Source organism: Eriocheir sinensis, unplaced genomic scaffold, assembly GCF_024679095.1.
Source record: "Eriocheir sinensis breed Jianghai 21 unplaced genomic scaffold, ASM2467909v1 Scaffold650, whole genome shotgun sequence".
NCBI lineage: Eukaryota > Metazoa > Arthropoda > Malacostraca > Decapoda > Varunidae > Eriocheir > Eriocheir sinensis.
The window spans coordinates 220095-229811 of NW_026111999.1; the positions used below are offsets into that span (position 1 = coordinate 220095).

Below are 9717 nucleotides of genomic sequence, written 5' to 3' on the forward strand. Positions count from 1 at the left end.
GAACTAAACAGATTGTATGACTGGGCGGATAAATGGCAGATGGAGTTCAATATCAGGAAGTGCAGTATTCTGAGTGTAGGTAGGAACAACCCCTCTCACAACTATTGCTTAAATGACACTCTCATAAGCAGGTCTGGGTGCGAGAGAGATTTAGGGGTCTTAGTGAGCTCTGATCTCCGTCCAAGGGCACAATGCATTCAAGCTAGAAATCGAGCAAATAGGGTACTGGGATTTATTTCAAGGAGCGTAAGCAACAGAAGCGCCGAAGTCTTCCTCAAACTATATTTAGCATTAGTTAGACCTCATCTTGACTATGCGGTTCAGTTCTGGTCACCTTACTATAGAATGGATATCAAAATGTTAGAATCAGTGCAGAGGAGGATGACTAAGATGATTAAGGGTTGAGAAACTTGCCATACGAGGAAAGACTCAAACAGTTAAACTTGCATTCTCTAGAAAGGCGAAGGGTGCGTGGAGACATGATCGAGGTTTATAAATGGATGAAGGGCTTTAATAAGGGAGATATTCATAAGGTTTTGTTGGTAAGAGAACCGGGTAGGACACGAAGTAATGGGTTTAAACTGGATAAATTCAGATTTAACAGGGACATAGGCAAAAATTTGTTTACCAACAGGGTTGTGAATGAGTGGAATAGGCTTAGCAGTCATGTGGTGAGTGCCAATACAATTGTCACATTCAAAAATAGATTAGATAAATTCATGGACAGCGATACTAGGTGGGGTTAGATACACGGGAGTTTAGGGTCAAGGGAACTGCCTTGTATAGGCCTACCAGCCTCTTGCAGATTCCAACGTTCTTATGTTCTTATGTTATCTGACTGGCGAGATGTCAAAACCGGTGTTCCACAGGGGTCGATGTTGGGACCTGTTCTGTTTTTAGTGTACGTAAATGACATTGACGAGGGGCTATCGTGTAAAATATCGAAATTTGCCGACGATACAAACATAGCCAGCAGAGTCACTACGACAACGGATAAAGAACACTTCCAAGCTGATCTCGATCGTTTGAGCAGTCCTAGTAGCTAAATTATATTGTTTGTTATAGGGTTGTTTATTTATTTATTTATTATGTTGTTTTAATTTGTTTTATTTTGTTTTGTTTTTGTTTTGTCTTGTTTTGCTTTGTTTACTTTGTTCTTTTCTTTTCCTTTTCTTTTCTTTTCTCTTGATGTTTTCTTTTCTTTTCTCATGATGTTTTCTTTTCTTTTCTTTCTGTTGGTGTTGCTGGCTGTGGATGAGCCTCCTCCTCCCCAGAAGACTCACCCGTCACCCGCCCTGCGGCCCCAGGGGCCGAAAGCTCGATGACTTTTTAGTTATTTTCTTGATATTGTAATTTCATTTTCTTTTCTCGATGATTTAATTTCCTTTCTCTAGCCTCTATCTTGACTGTGTGGGTTAGCCTCCTTCTCCCCAGAGGAGATTCACCCGTCACCCACCCTGCGGCCCCAGGGGCCGAAAGGTGGATGACTTTTCTGTTTTCCTTTTCTTGATGTTTCTATCATCCTTTCTGGTGTTCCTGGGTCTGAACGAGCCGCTTTCCTCCCAGAAGAGACTCGCCCATAATTTTGTGATGTTGGTTTGGGCCGAAAGGTGGATGATTCTTTTCATTTCCATTTTCATTTTTCTAGTGTTACTTCTCTGCATTTTCCTTCCGGTGTTACTTCACATTTCTTCTTCTTGTGTTATTTATCTTCAAATTCCTTCTTCTTGTGTTACTCTTTTCAAATTCCTTCTTCTGTGTAACTCTTTTCAATACCTTCTTCTGTGTTACTCTTTTCAATACCTTCTTCTGTGTTACTCTTTTCAATACCTTCTTCTGTGTAACTCTTTTCAATACCTTCTTCTGTGTAACTCTTTTCAATACCTTCTTCTGTGTAACTCTTTTCAATACCTTCTTCTGTGTAACTCTTTTCAATACCTTCTTCTGTGTAACTCTTTTCAATACCTTCTTCTGTGTAACTCTTTTCAATACCTTCTTCTGTGCTACTCTTGTCAATACCTTCTTCTGTGTTACTCTTTTCAATACCTTCTTCTGTGTTACTCTTTTCAATACCTTCTTCTGTGTTACTCTTTTCAATACCTTCTTCTGTGTAACTCTTTTCAATACCTTCTTCTGTGTTACTCTTTTCAATACCTTCTTCTGTGTAACTCTTTTCAATACCTTCTTCTGTGTTACTCTTTTCAATACCTTCTTCTGTGTTACTCTTTTCAATACCTTCTTCTGTGTTACTCTTTTCAATACCTTCTTCTGTGTTACTCTTTTCAATACCTTCTTCTGTGTAACTCTTTTCAAATTCCTTTTTCTTGTGTAACTCTTTTCAAATTCCCTCTTCTTGTGTTACTCTTTTCAAATTCCTTTTTCTTGTGTTACTCTTTTCAACTTCCTTCTTCTTGTGTTACTTCATATGCCTTCTTCTAGTGTTACTTCTCTTCATTTTCCTTCTTCTGGTGTTCCCTTCTTCCCCTTCCTTCTCTCGGTGTTTCCATGTCGTCTTTTCCTGGTTTTGTATGTTGGAACGCGTTAGTCTCCTTCTCCCCAGAGAAGACCCGCCATACAAACATACAAGACGCTTTAAACAAAGCAAAACAAGACAATTTTTTTTGGATTTTTTGTTTATGGATTTTTTTTGGATTTTTCGTTTTTTATCGTAGTTGGCATGACACTTGCCTTGCTTAGGGGAATTGTACCTCCCCATGCGTCGAACCTTCCATTGGAACGTGTCATTAACGCGTCGTCTGGCTAATAAGAGGTCAGTAACTGCATGTCTTGCTGCCACTTCAAGCCGCCCCAACCCCCCGGACCCCGGGATCTCCGACACCTCCGTGGACGCTCCGGGGGAGCTGAGGCGCCCTGCCGGAGCCCTGAGCCCTGCGACGCTCGCCAGGAAGGCCTGTTCCGTTACTTTACTTCCCTGATTTGCTCACCACGGCCTTCGCCTTTGCTGTCCTTCATCTTCCACCTTTGATTAGATAGTTAGTGTAGCTTATCACAAACAGCCTCGTAAGGACCAGCAGGCCTGCTGTTGTTTGTTCTCTCTTTGTGTTTCTTTGTTCCTCCTCCTCCTCCTTTACAAAGAAAAAAAAAACAGACCTCGTGGTTGCCTTATATGAGGTCTGTAAGAGAAAAGTTACCTCCTCCTCCACCTTCACCTCCTCCTCCTTCTCCTTCTCCACCTCCACTTCCACCTCCACCTTCACCTCCTCCTCCTTCTCCATCTCCACCTCCACTTCCACCTCCACCTCCACCTCCACTTCCTCCTCCCTCTCGTTTCTCCACAAACCTCATAGTTTCAAAAATATTAACAGAAACACATCAAAACACTATACATATTACTTAATCTTGAGAGAGAGAGAGAGTAAAGTAGGAATCGATTAATGAGTTGGGTTTGTAAACGCATTAGAACGGGACTAATTGTCAATAATATCGCGATCTAAGGATTATGGGGATTAAGGGAGTGACGATTATGGGATTAAGGGAGTGACAGTGGCTGGGAGGGACGGAGGGTTGGGAGGTGAGAGAGAGGATTGAGGGAGACCGGGAATGGGACAGAGAGAGAGGGAGAGCAGTGGAGAACGAGGTGAAGGAAATAACACGGATACACAAGGATATGAATGGACTATTAACCCTGTAGCCACAGGGATCATGTTTCTTAATGGTCCTTCTGAGCGAGAAAAAATGAGAAAAAAATCATCACTCACACAAATCATTTCATAATATATACCAAAGCGTTTTGTGATCGGTTTATGCATCATCTATTTTTGGTGGGGTCTATATCATGGCACAAATTTGGCCCGTCGCTGCTACACGGTAAAGCCACAAATTTGGCCCGAGGGGCCATATTATAGGTTCCTTGCCAATTGCAAAATGAACGGAGAACAAAGCTCACAAAATAGAACTGTTTTTATCGGGTCAAGTGTAGCGAGGGTATCGGTAAAAAGACACTGATAAAATGTTGTCAAGAAATCCTTGCATCTGTCTCATGGGCTGGACCTTGGCTACCGCTACCTTCCCTCCCCCTCTCTCACCCGCTTCCTCTCTACCAGGGAATAATGGCCCGGGGCAACCCGAGGTCCACAGGGGGTCACCCGGTGACCTTGACCATAGACATGACAACGTCGCTGGGTAGCACACGGTTGAATTCATTTCCATACATAAATCATCGTTACTATTCTAAAATTCGATACATTCACAACATAATATAGACTTGTTTTACCATATACAAAAATTTAAAAACTATATCAAATACTAAACAACCGACATATGAAATTGTATGCCTTGTTGTGGTTGAAGCGACAATGCTGCCGGGTAGGGAATTCCCGCACCTGCTCCACCCAAAGTATCTTGATATTTGCATCAGACTTAGTACCTCGAACCCAATCCCATTATCCCCATGTACTACCTGAACCCAGAACTCTGCTTCCTGTCACTGAACCACACCATGATCCATCTACCTTCAAACCCGTGGGCTTTAATTGTTGTCAAAGTTATTGGTGAGGTTCTTTGTCGAATGCTTTACTAAAATTAAGATATACAATATCATAACTGTCGTCCTTACGTATTTGCCACTTTTTGTAAAAATAAAAAAATAAATAAAGTCAGACAAGATCTAGCCTTGATTAATGAACCCAAGGTGGGGGCCATTGATCAGGCTGTTTCTCTAGGACTAGGTGGTCACGGATATTTTCATCTATAATAGACTCGAATGTTTTTACTGCCACCGACGTTAAACTAATTGCAGCCTCTTCCTTTCCCTCGCACGATACCCCCGCCACAGTCTCCTCCTGTCCTTCGCACGCCACTCCCGACAACACCTCCTCCTGTTCCTCGCACACCACCCACGCCATGGGCTCCTCCTGTCTCTCGCACGCCATCCCCGCAGCCGTCTCCTCCTGTCCCTCTCACGCCAACCCTGCCAGCGACTCCTCCTGACTCTCGCACTCCACCCCCGCCTCCGCCTCCCCTGTTTTTCGAACGCCACCCACGCTGCCGCCTTCTCCTGTCCCTCGCACGCTAACCCCGCCACCGCCTCATATGGTTCCTCGCACGCCACCCCCACCACAGCCTCCTCCTGTCCCTCGCACGCCAACCCCGCCGCCGCCTATTATTGTCCTTTGCATGCCACCACCACCGCCGCCTCCTCCGGTCTCTCGCACGCCGACCGCACCACCGCCTCCTTCAGTCATTCGTACGCCATCCTCGCCACCGCCTCCTCCTGTCCCTCGCACGACGACCCGGCCACCGCCTCCTCCTGTCCTTCGTACGCAACCCCCGTCACCGCTTCTTCCTGTTTCTCGGACGGCAAACCTGCCAACGAATCCTCCAGTCCATTGCACGCCAACTTCGCCGCCGCCTCCTCCTTTCCCTCGCACGACACCCCCGCCGCCAGCCTCCTCTTTTCCCTCGCACGACACCCCCGCCGCCGCCTCCTCGTTTCCCTTGCACGACACCCCCGCCGCCGCCTCCTCCTTTCCCTCGCACGAAACCCCCGCCGCCGCCTCCTCCTTTCTCTCGCATGCCACCCATGCCACCGTCTACTCCTTTCCCTCGAACGTTATCCCCGCCACCGCTCCTCCTTTCCCTCGCGCGCCAACCCTGCCATTGCATCCTCCTTTCCCTTGCACGATCCTCCGCCACCGCCTCTTCCTTTCCCTCGCACGCCACGCCCGCCACCGCCTCCTCCTGTCTCTCGCACGCCATCTACGCCACAGCCTCCTCCTGCCCCTCGAACGCCACCCACGCTATCGCCTCCTGTCCCTCGCACACGATCCACGCCACGGCCTCCTCCTGTCCCTTGAATGTCACCCACGCCACCATATCCTCCTGTCCCTCGCTCGCCAACCCTGCCATTACATCCTCCTGTCCCTCGCACGCCACCCTCACAACCCCCTCCTCCTTTCTATCGAACGTCGCCACCGCCTCCTACTGTCCCTCGCACGCTACCCACGCCACCGCCTACTCCTGTCCCTCGCACGCCACCCAAGCCACTGCCTCCTCCTGTCCCTCGCACGCCACCCACACCACCGCCTCCTTGTGTCCCTCGCACGCCACCCACATTACCGCCTCCTCTTGTCTCACGCATGCCACCTACGCCTCCGCCTCCTCCTGTCCCTCGAACGCCACCCACGCCACGACGTCCTCCTGTCCCTTGCACGTCATCAACGCCACCGCCTCCTCCTGTCCCTCGCACGCCAACCCAGACACCGCCTCCTCCTATCTCTCGAACGCCATCCCCGCAACCGCCTCCTACTGTCCCTCGCACGCCACCCCCGCCACAGCTTCTTCCTGTCCCTCTAACGTAAACCTCGCCAGCGCCTCCTACTGTCCCTCGAACGCCAACCCGGACACCGCCTCCTATCTATCGAACGCCATCCACGCCATCGCCTTCTACTGTCCCTCGCACGACACCCCCGCCACCGCTTCCTCCTGTCCCTCTAACGCAAACCCCGCTACTGCCTCCTACTGTCCCTCGAACGTCACCCCCGCCACCACCTCCTCCTGTCATTCGCACGCCACCCCCGCCACCGCCTCCTACTGTCCCTCGAACGTTAACCCCGGTACAGCCTCATAATATTCCTCGCACGCCACCCCCGCCACCGCTTCCTCCTGTCCCTCCCACGCCTCCCACGCCACCGCCTCCTACTGTCTCTCGAATGCCACCCCTGCCACCGCCTCCTCCTGCCCCTCGCACAATAACCCGGCCACCGCCTCCTTCTGTCCCTCCCACGCCACCCCCGCCAATGCCTCTACCTGTCCCTCGCACTCCAACCCCGTCACTGCCTCTTCCTCTCCCTCGCACGCCACCCCCGCCACCGCCTCCTACTGTCCCACGCACGGCACCCCCGCCACCGCTTCCTACTGTCCCACGCACGCCACCCCCGCCACCGCCTCTTCCTGTCCCTCCCACGCCAGCCCCGCCTCCACCGCCTACTGTCCTTCGCACGCCACCGCCGGCACCGCCTCTTCCTGTCCGTCGCACGCCACCCTCGCCACCGACTCTTTCTGTCCCTTGCACGCCACCCCCGAATCCGCTTCCTCCTGTCCCTCGCACACCACTCCCGACAACGACTCTTCCTGTCCCTCGCACACCACCCACGCCATCCCCGCAGCCGCCTCCTCCTGTCCCTCGCACGCCAATCCTGCCACCGACTCCTCCTGACTCTCACACTCCACCCCCGCCTCCGCCTCCCCCTGTTTTTCGAGCCCCACCTACGCAGCCGCCTCCTCCTGTCCCTCGCACGCTAACCCCGCCACCGCCTCATATGGTTCCTCGCACGCAACCCCCGCTACCACCTCCTCCTGTCCCCCGCCGCCCCCTCCTATTGTCCTTTGCATGCCACCGCCGCCGGCTTTTCCTGTCTCTCGCACGCCGACCGCGCCATCGCATCCTTCAGTCATTCGTACGCCATCCCCGCCACCGCCTCCTCCTGTCCCTCGCACGTCGACCCGACCACCGGCTCCTCCTGTCCTTCGTACGCCACCCCCGTCACCGCTTCTTCCTCTTTCTCGGACGGCAAACCTGCCACCGCCTCTTCCAGTCCATTGCACGCCACCTTCGCCGCCGCCTCCTTTCCCTAGCACAACACCCCCGCCGCGGCCTCTTCGTTTCCCTCGAACGCCACCCCCGCCGCCACCCTCCTCCTTTCCCTCGCACGACACCCTCGCCGCCGCCTCCTCATTTCCCTCGCACGACAACCCCGCCGCCGCCTCCTCCTTTCCCTCGCACGACACCCCCGAGACCGGGTCCTCCTTTCCCTCGCACGCCATCCATGCCACCGCCTACTCCTTTCCCTCGAACGTTATCCCCGCCACTGCCTCCTCCCTTCCCTCGCACGAGACCCCAGCCACCGTCTCCTTCTGTCCCTCGAACGTCGCCCCGTAACCGCCTACTCCTGTCCCTTGCCCGCCATCCCTGCTATTCCATCCTCCTGTCCCTCGCACGCCACCCCCGCAACCACCTCCTCCTATATATCGAACGTCGAAACCACCTCCTACTGTCCCTCGCACGCCATCCTCGCGACCGCCTCCTCCTGTCCCTCGCACGCCACCCACGCCACCGCCTCCTCCTGTCCCTCGCACGCCACCCACGTTACCACCTCCTCATGTCTCTCGCATGCCACCTACGCCACCGCCTCCTCCTGTCCCTCGAACGCCACCCACGCCACGGCCTCCTCCTGTCCCTCGCACGCCATCCACGCCACCGCCTCCTCCTCTCCCTGGAATGAAACCCACGCCACCACATCCTCTTGTCCCTCGCATGCCACCGTCGCCACCGCCTCCTCCTGTACCCAGCACGCCATCCCCGCCGCCGCCTCCTCCTCTCCCTCGCACGCCAACCTCTCCACCGCCTCCTCCTGTCCATCGAACGCCAACTACGCCACCGCCTCCTCCTGTTCCTCGAACGCCAACCTCGCCACCGCCTCCTCCTGTCCCTCGCACGCCAACCCGGACACCGCCTCCTCCTATCTATCGATCGCCATCCCCGCCACCGCCTCTTACTGTCCCTCGCACGCAACCCCCGCCACCGCTTCCTCCTGTCCCTCTAACGCAAATCACGCCACTGCCTCCTACTGTCCCTCGAGCGTCACCCCCGCCACCACCTCCTCCTGTCATTCGCACGCCACCCCCGCCACCACCTCCTCCTGTCATTCGCACGCCACCCCCGCCACCGACTCCTACTGTCCCTCGAACGTTAACCCCGGTACAGCCTCATACTGTCCCTCGCACGCATTCCCCGCCACCGCTTCCTCCTGTCCCTCCCACGCCTCCCACGCCACCGCCTCCTACTGTCCCTCGAACGCCACCCTCGCCACCGCCTCCTCCTGTCCCTCGCACGCCGCCCCGGCCACCGCCTCCTCCTGTCCTTCGTACGTGACCCCCGTCACCGCTTCCTCCTGTTTCTCGGACGTCAAACTCGCCACCGCCTCCTCCAGTCCATTGCACGCCACCATCGCCGCCGCCTCCTCTTTTCCTTTGCACGATACTAACGCCGCCGCCTCCTCCTTTCTCTCGCACGACACCCCCGCCGCCGCCTTCTAATGTCAGTCGAACGTCACCCCGTAACCGCCTCCTCCTGTCCCTAGCACGCCACCCCCGCCTCCACCTCCTCCTATCTATCGAACGCCGCCACCGCCTCCTAATGTCCCTCGCACACCACCCCCGCCACCGCTTCCTCCTGTCCCTCCCACGCCGCCCCCGCCACCGCCTCCTTTTGTCCCTCGCACGCCACCCCCACCACCGCCTCCTCCTTCCCCTCGCACGCCATCCCCGCCACCTCCTTCTCCTCTCCCTCGCACGCCACCCCCGTCACCGCCTCCTCCTTTTCCTCGCACGCCACGCCCGCCACCGCCTCCTCCTTTCCCTCGCACGCCACACCCCGCCATCGCCTCCTCCTTTCCCTCACACGCTACCCCCGCCAGCGCCTCGTCCTTTCCCTTACACGATCCTCCGCCACCGCTTCTTCCTTTCCCTCCCACTCCACCCCCGCCACCGCCTCCACTTTTCCCTTGCACGATCCTCCGCCACCGCTTCTTCCTTTCCCTCGCAAACCACCCCCGACACCACCTCCACATTTCCATTGCACGATCCTCCGCCACCGCCTCTTCCTTTCCCTCGCACGCCACCCCCGCCGCCTCCTCCTATCCCTCGCACGCCAACCCCGCCACCGCCTCCTCCTGTCCCTCGCACGCCAACCCCGCC

At 54.7% G+C, this 9717-nt stretch overlaps 1 long non-coding RNA gene across 6 annotated transcripts; it reads right to left on the bottom strand.

Annotated features, from left to right (window-relative positions):
• Positions 1-1746: 1746 nt before the first annotated feature.
• On the bottom strand, positions 1747-2798 carry LOC126993656 (uncharacterized). 6 transcript variants are annotated; one of them, XR_007748112.1, is made up of 2 exons: positions 2101-2798; positions 1747-1992 (listed from the first exon to the last, which is right to left on the bottom strand). It is a non-coding gene; the product is annotated as an uncharacterized LOC126993656 (long non-coding RNA). The 6 variants fall into 6 exon arrangements; XR_007748113.1 differs by having other exon boundaries at positions 1747-1965; positions 2074-2798; XR_007748110.1 differs by having other exon boundaries at positions 2074-2798.
• Between the last annotated feature and the right edge of the window lie 6919 nt (positions 2799-9717).